This window comes from Pseudophryne corroboree, chromosome 4 (assembly GCF_028390025.1).
Source record: "Pseudophryne corroboree isolate aPseCor3 chromosome 4, aPseCor3.hap2, whole genome shotgun sequence".
In the NCBI taxonomy this organism is placed as follows: Eukaryota; Metazoa; Chordata; class Amphibia; order Anura; family Myobatrachidae; genus Pseudophryne; species Pseudophryne corroboree.
Window position 1 is genome coordinate 146,010,493 of NC_086447.1, and position 14,256 is coordinate 146,024,748.

Genomic DNA, 14,256 nt, shown 5'->3' on the forward strand with positions numbered 1-14,256 from the left:
ATAGCCTTTCCATAGTACGCCCCCCCATAGACATAAAAAAATTACAGATGGATCCTCGCTCATCTAGCCTTCTCTGTTGCGCCTAGGTGCACCAAGGTTTATTAGCATAAGCCTTTCATCTATTTATCTCAACTGCAGTACAATACAGAGGGAACAATACAGTGGGGGATTAAGTAATTACAGCAGGGGATTAAGTCTCCCAGCACTAGCTCAATTAATCCTATTAAAGGGATAGATAAGCAGGGCTCCATCTGTATTTTGCACGTGCCAAAGTCATGCGACCTCTCGGCGAGTGGCATAGCCTCACTGAAATGGGCGTGGTCTTGCTGCAATGGGTGTGGCTTCACAGGAAAAGTCTACCTTACATCCCAGTTTTTGACCCTGCAACAATAGACCTCGGCCACCACAGAGAAAAAAAAAAACATTTCACCATATTATTCCGCACACAGTGATACCTCTTGCACCATATTATACCCACTGTACCATATTATGCGATACACCGCAATGCCTGTGATACATGCCCTACAGTAAAGCTTCTAATTACTTTTACATTACCTGCTTGTGGCTAGGGGTTTCATGTGCTGTGTGTCATGCTTGTTGCTAGGGGTTTAATGCACTAGGATCCATGCTCATTGCCAAGGGCTATGCTCGTTGTCAAGGGTAATGCTTGTTGCCAAGGGAGTACAGCCACTGGTGGGGTATCCTGCTTCCCCTCCTCCCGCCCATAATACATTCCATGAAACTCTACCCCCCAAGCTGAATATTATGGGACGAAGGAGGAGGAGCAGAAAAGGATCTACAAAGTGCCGCTGTGGGCACCCCATGCACGGCTTGCCCGCCACTAGAAACAGCACTGGATGGTGGTAAGTTTATTCAGACTGCTTTGGCTCTATGGAAAGTCACAACCACATCATGCTGGTAATAAACTTCACAGAAGCCATGTACCAAATTATATAGATAACACAATCTTGGGGAGTGGATTGGGATTCATCCAATCGGTGGCTATTTGCAATTTTGCTGCATTACAGATATGTCTGAGAAGCTTGTCTGCTGGTTTAGGGAATGATCGAACAGGTTTGCACAACATTAGGGCCAGGGGATCCATTGGCATCTGGATATCCAGGAGTCAATTGACAAGAGCCACAGGGGATATGACCATATTTTCAAATAATCTGAATCAATTCACATGTTATCTCTAATTGGCCACCCATTGGTGGCATATATAAAAGCTGCCAATACCCTTCTGAGAGATACAAAAGTGGAAGATTTATAGACTCTTACATGGCTTGGAGCCTTTGCAGCTACAAGGTAGTGAGACTCAGCATAAGGCTTTTTGGGGATTTCTGCTTGTCAATTCACAATCTGTCTATGTAGCACTCCAAGTACACACATGAAAGGGGTGGGCCAAAGCTGCACACACACATGTGGTGGGATGTAATGGTGTCCAAGATCACTGAAAGTGCGGGATGCTGGATGATCTTGGACATTTTTTTAAAGGGGTAATACAGTAACTTAGAAGGCATGATTTTGCCTTGTAAGTGATTGGCGCTTTAAAAAAGTCTGAGATTGGCCGGCATCCCGCCCCTCTGCTGATCTCGGAGTCCATTACATCCTGCTGTTGGGGTGCAGAGATACACACACACACACACACACACACACACACACACACACACACACACACACACACACACACACACGGAAAAAGAGATGCAAATACCCAAGGGGGGACAGATAAAGAAGGACAGTACCACACATACTGTAAGGTAGGGTGTTATGATTACACTTGCCTTTAATGTCTGACAGGTAAATAGCAAGAATATACGCTGGAGTAGAACAGGATACAATACAAGAATGCTTGGTAAAAAAAATATGTATTAAGCAAAGGTTCCAAGAGAAACATATCACAGGTAACTTGAAGTTGCTATAACAGGTATAAATGCTGTAGCAAGTTAAATTCACCAGTAGACAAAATATTGCAGCACAAGCAGCGGCGGCTCGTACCTGGACGGAGGAGGAGGCGGACTGCCGCTGGCCGTACTGCCTGGTCCCTGGCACCTTGTCCCTGCCGCCTGCTCCCGCAGCCGACTGGGTGCCTGTACCTGCAAAATGTAACTGACACGTGCTGGGACTGGATCACTTGCATTAACGGTGGTGCTACTGCGCATGCACAAAACCCCGGCTCCTATGGACAGTATCAGCTGCAGCCCATAGAAGCCAGCTAGGGCTGAAAGACAGGGAGTGGCTTCCTACTGGGAGCCAGCTCTCGGCTACAGTAATTGCAGCCTGGTCTGGCAGTCCCAGAGGGAGGAAACACCTCTCAATGGGACTGCCTGTCCTGCAGGTGACTGACAGGAAGGACTTCCAATAAGAAGTCACTGCCAGTCACAGTGTAACCAGTGCAGTCTCACGGACTGCATCTTACTCACTGAGCTGAGTTGGCGGATTTAATGGGACTGCAGCCCAAAGGTAAAATCCACCACTTAGCATAAGTATCAGTATCTGCAAGATATAATGCTAGAGCACGTTAAACTTCACATGCAGGCATTATGTTTTAGTATAGATAAAAGACTTTGCAGAGAATTAATAATGGGTAAGGTATTCAGGATTCAAGCTTTATATAGGCAAGGCATCCAGGATTCAAGCTAGATACAGGCAAAGTATTCAGAATTCAAGCTGGATACAGGCAAGGCATTCAGGATTCAAACTGGATAATATGAGATTCTCAAAACACAAATGGGCAAAAAAACAATACAAGGACTAGACATGGCACTATAACTGGCACTGAGGCTGAAAACTGACCAGGGCCATAATTAGTTGTGTGTGGTGTGTGACACTGCACATAGCGCTGCAGAATAGGGGGCATTGTTGGTAGCACTTGTTAGCTATCTGTTTTAATTACTTTCACTTGTAGCTTACCTTCTTTTGAAGCCCAGCATCTCCCGACGGCCCCTGTCTCCTTCCTCCACCCCTTCCGTCCATAATACCTATACAACATCCATGAACTTAACTTAAGAGCTCTGTTATTAAGTCACACTATCCTTTATTACATTTCAAGATGCTGACATACCCAGGATTCATACACACTGCATGTGACATTGTAGTCACACACTCTATTCATTGAGCTATCTGCCCTTACGTAGAAAGCTAGATAATTCTAACTACTGAAATTCTTAAGCACTTTAGTTATCAATGGGTTGGATACAACTGTCAACATTTTAAAAAGTAGTTTGCAGCTTAGCAGCTCTTCCAACACACCCATGAGGTGGCTGCCTAATGTTGTTATTTTTTGTTTTGTTTATTTCTTATTTAGTTTTTAGTTGTTCTTTTTTTTTTTTTTTGGGGGGGGGGGGGGGTATCGCCAGTAGCCTTAATCCCCAGCTTTCTGTTCAGTTTAATTGTATTGGGTTATATTTTTTCTGTGCAGGGTTAATACTAGCTGCTTTTTGCTTTACTTACAAACATGAATCAGTGCCTTTGTGTAGTCCCACAAAGGGCCTGCACAAGAAGTCCTGGCTGTAATCTTGCCAGCTCTGATGCTTGTGTCACCTCAGGGAAGGGAGAAAGCAGTGACTGTAATATTGCCCTGTACATTATGTTCTGTATAAGTGTAAATTTATAGATTTATTTCAAGAAAAATGTATCAATTATGTTCTTATTTATTGTTCAGAAAACTATGGCCCAAATGTATTAAGCCATAAAAAGTGATACAGTGGAGACAGATAAAGAGTGATAAATAACCAGCCAATCAGCTTCCTAGCTGCCATGTAACAGGCCGTGTTTGAACAATGACTAAGGATCTGTCTGGCTAGTCATTTATCACTCTTTATCCGTCTCCACTTTATAACTTTTTAAGGCTTAATACATTTAGACCTATGTTTGAAAAAAGGAACAAGCTCACCACTATATACTTTTGATGTTTTGAATTGGGTCCTCTGCTTCTGCTTGGTGAAATTCAGATAAGATGGGAAAAAATGTCCAGGTTGTATCACCTTGTGCGGCACACAGGACAAACTCTGTTCATCTGTAGCCATTGTGTTAGGCAAGGGTCATGAAAGGGATGGTGGCAGAATGATACAGCCATTTCCATTCCAACTTCAATGTCAAACATGCAGATGGTACAGTACGCTACATCCTCTCCTGCTGCAACAGTGCATCTACTGTAGGTGGGAATACTGGGCAGAATGGGCCTCAGGATGTCCTCCAGCCTCAGGAGTGCTGCCCTCCATGCAGCTGCCCAATTTTCACTGGCACTGGGCTAATTGTTTCCCCTCCCTGATGATGGTCCAGCTCTTCCTCTTCCCGATGATGGTCTAGCACTTTCTCTTTCCAATGATGGTGCCGTTCTTCCTGATGATGGTCCAGCTCTTCCTTTTCCAGATGGTGGTCAAGCTTTTCCTTTTCCAGATGATGGTCCAGCTATTCGTCTTCCTGATGATAAGCCATCATTGGATGGTCTGCAGCGTACTGACCACAGCCATGTCTCACTGATATTATGGTTTGTTCCTCCATTTCCAAGCAGCTGGGCTTTCTCCCCCCCCCCCAAAAAAAAGAGAAAGTAAGAGAAAATAAAGATGTGATTGTGCGCTGAGATCCGGCCACTGGTGAATCGTTGGCAGCATATACTAGTGAGCAAATATGATCTGTCTTGGGAGGCTCTTTCTCATGCATCAGCAACAGCTTCAACTCAAGAAATGCCAGTGATATTGCTATGCATTGGGGATTTATGCCAAGGAGAATTCAAATTTGTCATGCGGGCGGCAGTGGTGATGGCAGTTGGTGATGGCCGTGCTTCACATCAGCAGTATCTTCCCGCTGATATTACACAGTTATACATGTGGGAAATTAGTGGGACGTCATACATGTTAGTGCTGAGGAGTCATTACACCAAGAACAGGGTGGTTTGGGGCATCTACAGTGCTTAAAGTGATCGTAGAGAGGTGGTGGAACTCACACTCGACCCCCCCCCCCCGGCGCCCATGCAATAAAGGTATTGCGTGCGCCCCATAAAGTGGCGTGGTCTAAAAAAGAAAGAGGTGTGGTCACACAATAGTAATAATGCCCACAGTAGTAGCACCCCCAATACACATAATGCCGACAGTAGTAGCACCCCATAATACACAATGCCCACAGCAGTAGCGCCCCTTTTACAATGCCCACAGTAGTAGTGCTCCTTATGCAATGTCCACTGTACTGGTAGTGCCCACAGTGGTAGTGCCCCTTATTTAGAGCCCATAGTAGTGGTGCCCCTTATGCAATGCCCCCAGTAGTAGAGCCCGTTATGTCCCCAGGAGTGATGCCCCTTATGAAGTGCCCCCTTTACAATGCCCTCATTAGTAGTGCCCCCATTAGTAATGCCCTTAATGGTAATGCCCCTGTGTAGTATTGCTACCAGTAGTAATGTCGCCTGTAGTAATGCCCCCAGTCATTTAGCCCATGTAGTTTAGCCCCATGTAGTTTGCCCCAAGTAGTAATGCCCCCAGTAGTAATGCCTCCAGTAGTAATGCGCCCCTGTAGTTATGCCCCCAGTAGTAATGCGCCCCTGTAGTTATGCCCCCAGTAGTAATGTGCCCCTGTAGTTTAGCCCCATGTAGTTTGCCCCTAGTAATGCCCCTGTAGTTATGCCCCCAGTAGTAATGCGCCCCTGTAGTTTAGCCCCATGTAATTTGCCCCCAGTAGTTTGCGCCAAGTACTAATGCCCCCAGTAGTTTAGCCCCTGTAGTTATACCCCCAGTAGTAATGCGCCCCCAGTAGTGATGTGCCCCTGTAGTTATGCCCCCAGTAGTAATGCCCCTGTAGTTTTAGCCCCAGTAGTAATGCGCCCCAGTAGTTATGTCCCCAGTAGTAATGTGTCCCTGTAGTTATGCCCCCTGTAGTAATGCGTCCCTGTAGGTTTGCCCCATGAAGTTTGCCCCAAGTAGTAATGCCCCCAGTAGTTTAGCCCCTGTAGTTATGCCCCCAGTAGCAATGCCCCTGTAGTTATACCCCCAGTAGTAATGCGCCCCTGTATTTATGCCCCCACTAGTAATGTGCCCCTGTAGTTATGCCCTCAGTAGTAATGCGTCCCTGTAGGTTTGCCCCATGTAGTTTGCCCCCAGTAGTAATGCCCCCAGTAGCTTGCCCCAAGTAGAAATGCCCCCAGTAGTTTAGCCCCAGTAGTAATGCCCCCAGTAGTAATGCCCCTGTAGTTATACCCCCAGTAGTAATGCCCCTGTAGTTATACCCCCAGTAGTAATGCGCCCCTGTAGTTATGCCCTCAGTAGTAAGTTTGCCCCCAGTAGTTTGCTCCAAGTAGTAATGCCCCCAGTAGCTTGCCCCCTTGTAGTTAGCCCCTGTAGTTTAGCCCCCCTGTAGTTATGCCCCCAGTAGTAGTCACACGTTTAAAAAAAAACAAAAAACACCATTCTTACCAAGCCCCGCTCCTGCTGTGATCCTCCCGGCGTCCGCGTCACTCCGCTCCCCAGCACTATGAGAGAGAGACGTCATCAGGTTAGGGGACGGAGCAGGGGAGGGATAAAATAAACACCCAATCCTCTGTCAGCATTTTCAGGGTCAGGATGTCGGTGTCAGTCATGTGACTGCCGGCATCCAGTATCACACCTCATATAACAAACAATACAAACACTAAGGTGGCGCCTATAGTGTTATAAGTCTTGTACTCCTTCATTGGGCAAACTTGGCATATAATGGGGGTCATGCAGATACGGTTGGAGTTGCTGCTGCTTACATAGTAGAAGCAGCGATAGCACTAATATGGTAAAGCAGCAGTCGTGACGACTCATGCATGCTTTACTGATCGGAGCTGCGTCCTAGGAAGCAGTATCAGATCATCTCTGACACTATCAGCTGACTGCCTGACCCATGGGGTCACACAAGCCAGACACCACAGCCAGGGGGGCGTAGCTAGAAGTTTGTGGGCCCCATAGAAACATTTTGAAGGGGCCCCATTATTCAACACAGTACCCCCAATTCACATTATGACATGCAATGTCCCAGTTCATATTATGCCATATTACAGTACACCCAGTTCAATTATGCCACATCACAGTGCCCCAGCTCATATTATGCAACATTATACTGCCCTCCAGTCAATTTTATGCAACATTAGAATGAGCAGGTACAGGGGCATACCTAACTATAGTGTAGACTGATAATGTTGATATTATCTTAAACCATAAAGCTATACCTTTAAACACACTTTTACCATAGAGCCGCTACGGCCGCTAGACTTAATACACACGTTACGCACTGCGCACGCTATTTGCGTACAGAGTCCCGTACGTCATACGTACTTAGCGTACACACGCCGCGCTGGGTGTATAGAGTACGCACAGCGCACGCACACTCTTGATAAACTTTAAACCTTATTAGTGATACAATGCAATGTTATTCTTACACTCTAAACCTTGTGCCATAAAGCACTGTAATGATGATACACCTTAAACCTTTACGCAGCGCTGAAGGTATAAAGTACCCGCTATGCGTACACACCTTATCAATACACTTTAAAACCTTATATAGTAAAACACTTTAAACCCTAGCAGGGAAATGAGGACACAACACCGATATGTAGTTGAACACTGGGTTCTAAGGCCACAGTGGATTATTTGAAAGGGGATAACAGTACAAGTTATACACTACAGACCTAACAAGATATATCTAAACAGAATAATGGCTACAGAGAATGTACATACGTGAGAATGTTCGCAAGCGCAACTCGGCCGGTCCTCCGCTTGTCAGGTAGAAAGTGTTCAGAGTCTTCTGACCGGCCAGGCAACCACAGGCTTTTTATACACAACTTCCATATACAATACAATGGTCACTGTAATCCCTTTGTCTATTGGACACAGAGATGCATCTCTACATTACAGGAGAGGTCATAGGTTGATTTGAAAAGGTGGGCGATGTCTTTCTCAACTGCTCTTGTGGGTGGTATCCTCTGGATTCCCACCGCATACATAATATACAGTAAATACAGTTTATTTCTATATTCTACTTCTGCACATAACTATACGCAGGAACATGCAATCTTTCTCTAACCAACACCGGAATGTTACCCTCAAAATACCCTACAGCTAGATACTAGACATCACCTTATAACCTTTGTCTGTCCCTTCCTATTATGCAAAGGTGAATCCCTTAGTCCTGGAATCATTTAAACTGTTGATACTTGCTGATGTGGTGTAGGGGAGCTATGTGTACAAAGTGCACTATTTGGGTTAAATATGTAATGTTCTGATAACCCTCTATGCGCTCACAAACTCCGCCGTAAATACCCATACCACGCGCATGATCGCAGGAGCGATCCTACGCAAATTGTGGATATGCGCACGCACGGCGGAATAAGTGCACGCGCAGCGGGCATGTGTATGGGGTTAGTACATGGTGTATGCATTACAATATTTTTCGACTTTGACAAGACCTCAAGGCAAAAGTTTGTAAGGGCCCCTATGTACCACCCTATAGTGAAAAATTTATATAACCCATGTAACAGTGACAGGTAAGGTGAAGGTGGGCCCCTCTCAGCTGTGGGCCCCATAGCAGCTGCACTACCTGCACCTATGGTAGCTATGCCCTTGACCACAGCTGCAACTAAGAGTCCAGGAAATCTCCATCCTCTGATGGAATTCCTTGCCTCTTCCCTCCCCAGCAACAGTGGCAACATGCCTAAGTTTGGAGAAAAGGGGGCCATCACCACCCCCATACCGCCCCAAAATGGCATCAGACTGTCAAATCAGTGATAGGCTGATGTGCGGATGCGTCCGTCGTCGCAGGACCCATCCGCGCATGCACAGAACTGGTTCTGCACATGTGCATAGTACTGGCAAACCTGTAAAAAACACATCTGAATAACCCCTACTATGCGTACATTAATATGTGTGTGTATATATATATATATATATATATAGTACAGTGTTTCTCCACATTACAGTGGAGAAAGATAGCACTCTCCAGACTTGTTATAGTATACGTAATAAAGTCATTTATTCAAAACACTTGGTTCCATGTAATCTTCATGTCACAAACAAGGTATATACATAAAGGGCTCACCAACGTTTCGGTCCTGTATTCGGACCTTTCTCAAGGTATTTGCCAGTCAATCAATGCAAAGTCAAAAAACAGCAGCATCAGTGTCAGCATCAACGCAGGAACCAGGATCTGCATATTGCCTCCCAGGCCCCCTATATATATACCCAAGAGTTAACTAGTGAATGAGTCACATGCCCGTCTGGCCGCGGCGTCACTTCCGGTAATACCGGAAGTACCGTTCCGCCGGCCGTAATGTAAGTGTATAACCCAAGGAGCAATAGGTGGGGATAAAACAAGTTAATCCCTTTAGGCAAACTATTCTGTTGCCTCTATTGCATTCAGCGGTCAGCCGTTAGTTACCCTGGCTGAACCGCCGGTCTCCATGGTGACGCGCGATGCCGCTGCGTCACTTCCGGTCTAGACCGGAAGTCATGCGTTCCACCGAGTGGAACTTGCGTTTCATGCCGCAATTGATGCAAAGGAGGATGATGTGTTCCATAATGTGGAACTAACACACATACTACATATAGGAGGCGGGTTAATTACACCATTACTGGGCAATATGTAGACATTAGTAGACAATCATGAATTGGTACAATATTAAGATGCAATTAAATGGGTATATTGGGGACCTGGAGAGTCACACATATTACATCATAAAGACTAGTTTATACAGACATATAAATGTGCGCTACGCGCGTCACACCCGTGCAGAAAATACTAGTGAGGTATCAGATTATGGTGTTAGGTTACCATATAAATTTTATGTTAGTATAATTAGAGGGATGCTATCCCTAAGAAAAATTAACAATTGTTCACACAGACTCATGGCGGAGGGCATTCATAGCTGGCTGTAGTTCACCTCAGGATGTCTCCAGCGAGACTAGGTTGAGTCTAGATAGGAAGAGTCTTACGGCTGCAGTCCTTGATCGCTGCTCACTTATCCCAGGAATATTGAGAGGGGGTTATTTTCATTCATCCCTCTAGGGGAGATAGTGTCTAGTCTGTGAATCCAGAAGCTTTCTCTTCGTTTCAAAGTCATGGTGCGGTCTCCGCCGCGGGCGGGTGGTGGTACCCAGTCAATAAGTTTGCACCTGAGATTGGATACCTGGTGTTGATGTGTCAAAAAGTGCCTCGGTACGGGTTGTTCTGCCTTCTTAGATTCAATAGCCTGATGGATGGTAGTCCTATGGTTTGCCATCCTATCCCGGAACCTTCTTGATGTCATCCCGACATAATATAGCCCGCAAGGGCATATAAGGATGTAAATGACATGGTCCATCAGACAGTGTAATTTGTACTTAATCTTTATTGGACGTCCAGAATGTGGGTGTGGGAAGGTGGGTCCGGTGAGCATGCTTCGGCACGTGGTGCAACCTGTGCATTTATAACATCCTGGTTTCTGCTCTTGCAGCCATGTTGTCCTGCTTGGAGCGGTTGGGTTCGCGGTTGGTCTCAATAAAAGTTGTTTGAGGTTCGGTGATTTCCGGTATGCCATCATCGGAGGTCGTAAATTCTTTGCCTTTAATGATGCATCCGATGTGATGATAGGCCACCTCCTGCGGAGGGCTTTATTAATATTGCCTGACTGGCTGTCGAAAGTCGTGGTGAAGACCATCCTGTCGGTGTTGGAGGTGGGGCTTGCGGGCACGGTGTTGGTACTAGTTTCAGTGATGTTTGATGTTGTAAATTTTACACGGGCTTTATGCAGACATCGCTGTATTCAGCCGTCCGTGTATCCACGTTCTCGGAATCTTCGCGACATGTCGTCCAACTGTTGCTCCATGTTCAGTGGGTTGGAGTTATTCCGCATGACTCTCAAAAATTGGGAAATAGGTAAGTTCTCTTTGAGTGCTGGAGGATGCTGACTAGTAGATAGAAGGAGGGTGTTCCTGTCAGTGGGTTTCCTGAAGAGCGTCGTGCTGATCACATGGTTTGATATGGAGACCGTGATATCAAGAAAGTGAATTTGGTGGTCATCAATCTGGTGTGTGAATCTCACCAGATTTTCCAGTTCATTTAGTGCCTGAACCATCCGGTGGAACATCTCTGTCGTCCCAGTCCACAGGATAAATATGTCATCGATGAAGCGTTTATACATCAAAATGTGAGCCCCATAAGTAGGTAGGATATGCTTCTTCTCGTAGGCCGCCATAAATATATTAGCGTATGCCGGCGCCAAATTCGAACCCATGGCGGTCCCGGATTGTTGTACATAGTACTTGTCCAAGTAGGAGAAATGATTCAACTTCAGAACTGCTTCAGCCAGTTGGATAATGAAATCAATCGGTGGATCAGCCGGAGGATGGGTCCCAAGGGCCTCTCTTAGTGCCTGCAGTCCATCTTCGTGGGGAATAACAGTGTATAGCGAGCATACGTCCAATGTGGCCAATCTGACATCTCCACTCAGCTGCGGTAATTCGGAAAGTTTGGCGAGGAAGTCCACGGTATCCCTGATGTAGCTATATGACTGCTGTACTATTGGTTGCAGAAATGAGTCCACGTATATTGCCAGTGGTTGCAACAACGAGTGTTTAGCCGAAATGATTGGCCTACCTGGTGGATGAGAGAGTGTTTTGTGGACTTTGGGTAGAGTGTATATAATGGGACACACTGGGTGTGAGACAGTGAGGAAATCGAAGGTGTGTTTATCAATCCACTTGGACTGGAAGCTATGTTGTAATAGCCGGTCCACTTGTTTTTTGAAGTTTGGGATGGGGTTGGTGGCACAACCTAGGTAGGTCGATGTGTCAGCTAATTGTCTACAAATTTCTTTATTGTAGTCTCTCCATTCCTGCACAACGATCGCTCCTCCCTTATCTGCTGGTCTGATGACAATAGAGGTATCATCCCGTAGTGTTCTAAGCGCTTGTCTTTCTTGTTTGGATAAGTTGTCATACGTCTTCCTAGGAACACCTGCGTTGATATCCTGTTCGACCAATCGAGTATACGTCTTTATACTGGGATTGGATGAGGGTGGGTCGTATGTGGATGGTGGACGAAACGGGGACCTGTTTTCAATACTGGTATCCCCGTAATGTTCACGGAGTCTAAGTTTGCGTCCAAACTTATACATATCTATAGTCGTCTCAAAGGATTTATGTGGGCACATTGGCACAAAGGACAAGCCACGGGAGAGAAGGCTCAATGTGGCCTCATCCAGTGATCTATCCGTCAAATTAAACACTAGATTTTGTTTTTGTCCCTGCACCTTCGCCATACGTCGCCCCTTCCTTGGATGTGGTCTGCGCGTCCCCCACTGGGGGGTAGACCTGCGTCTTGGCTCTGTCCTAAAAAAGCTGTATTACGAGGTTGACGGTTGTCAGTCTGTTCTGTGTCTGAAGTGGAGGCAGACGACCCGGTGTCAGAGGTCGCGTATTGTCGCCGACCCTGGCGGCGTTGTCGGAAACCTCTCTGGGGTCTAGCGGGTCTAGAGTCACCTAGTAGCCACCTATATACTGTATGGTTCTGATAATCCGATACCACCGTGGCTAGTTTGTTCCGCTTAAATGCGGTGAGTTCTTTCTTATAACTGTCAATCTGGGCTTTTAGTTTCTCTAGGTGGTTACAGGTTTTATCACTCCTAATGGTGGATAAATGGACGTCATTAAATGTGACAATCTGGGTCTTGACTTTATTCAGTTCGGTACCTACCTCCTCTATTACTAGTAACATTAAGTCTAGGGAACATTTATTAAGTACCCCGCACCAGCGGCTACAGAATGTGGGGTTGTTTCTCCCTATGGTGGGGATATTGCTGACTCGGAACCCTCTGGGGATTTGTTTTTTACGGTGATATTCAGATAAAAATTGACCATGAAGGTTAAGGTCAATTTCCCTCTTACTGAGTCTCAAAAGTTGGTGGTATAGGTCAGTAGTAGTTTCTGTCGGAAGTGTATCAAACTCTATCTGGTCAAAGAGTACTTTCTCAGCATCGTCATCTGTTAATGATACAATGCCGTGTTCAGTCTGTGACAATAGATTGTCATCCAGAAAACCGGCACCGCCCTGGGCCATAGTCCAGTGTCCCAGAGTGTATGTCCCACGTGGACTATACTACAGTACCCAATCTTCCCGGAGGTCTCCCTGTCCGGTACTGTTTGGGCCCGCACTGCTTGGCTTCCAAGTTCAGAAGGAATTGGGCATTGCCAATGCGGTATGACTGTAGTTATGGATACACAGATTAGACTACTTGCCACAGGGATCTGAGATAACTCGGTATCTAAGTCACATAAGAACACGGATATAACCAAAACAAGCGATGGCTGCAAAAAGGATGTGCTATGCGTGAATCATGCAGAATGCCTGGTTCACTGTGAATATAGGTAGTGGGTGCAGGAAGAGATATACCTAGCTCGCTAAGTATATCCAAATAATATATATACGGGAAGTCCCACACTCTCACCCAACACAGGTAACGGCTGGGGTGCCAAATCAAAGTCTGATCCAATCAATGGGTCACACTCATAGTACAGTACAGTGTTTCTCCACATTACAGTGGAGAAAGATAGCACTCTCCAGACTTGTTATAGTATACGTAATAAAGTCATTTATTCAAAACACTTGGTTCCATGTAATCTTCATGTCACAAACAAGGTATATACATAAAGGGCTCACCAACGTTTCGGTCCTGTATTCGGACCTTTCTCAAGGTATTTGCCAGTCAATCAATGCAAAGTCAAAAAACAGCAGCATCAGTGTCAGCATCAACGCAGGAACCAGGATCTGCATATTGCCATCATCCTCCTTTGCATCAATTGCGGCTTGAAACGCAAGTTCCACTCGGTGGAACGCATGACTTCCGGTCTAGACCGGAAGTGACGCGGCGGCATCGCGCGTCACCATGGAGACCGGCGGTTCAGCCAGGGTAACTAACGGCTGACCGCTGAATGCAATAGAGGCAACAGAATAGTTTGCCTAAAGGGATTAACTTGTTTTATCCCCACCTATTGCTCCTTGGGTTATACACTTACATTACGGCCGGCGGAACGGTACTTCCGGTATTACCGGAAGTGACGCCGCGGCCAGACAGGCATGTGACTCATTCACTAGTTAACTCCTGGGTATATATATAGGGGGCCTGGGAGGCAATATGCAGATCCTGGTTCCTGCGTTGATGCTGACACTGATGCTGCTGTTTTTTGACTTTGCATTGATTGACTGGCAAATACCTTGAGAAAGGTCCGAATACAGGACCGAAACGTTGGTGAGCCCTTTATGTATATACCT

The 14,256-nt window shown here is 46.0% G+C and overlaps 1 pseudogene; it reads right to left on the reverse strand.

Moving 5' to 3' along the window:
* Nucleotides 1-13,080: 13,080 nt before the first annotated feature.
* LOC134912976 (5S ribosomal RNA) lies at nucleotides 13,081-13,197 on the reverse strand (annotated as a pseudogene).
* Between the last annotated feature and the right edge of the window lie 1,059 nt (nucleotides 13,198-14,256).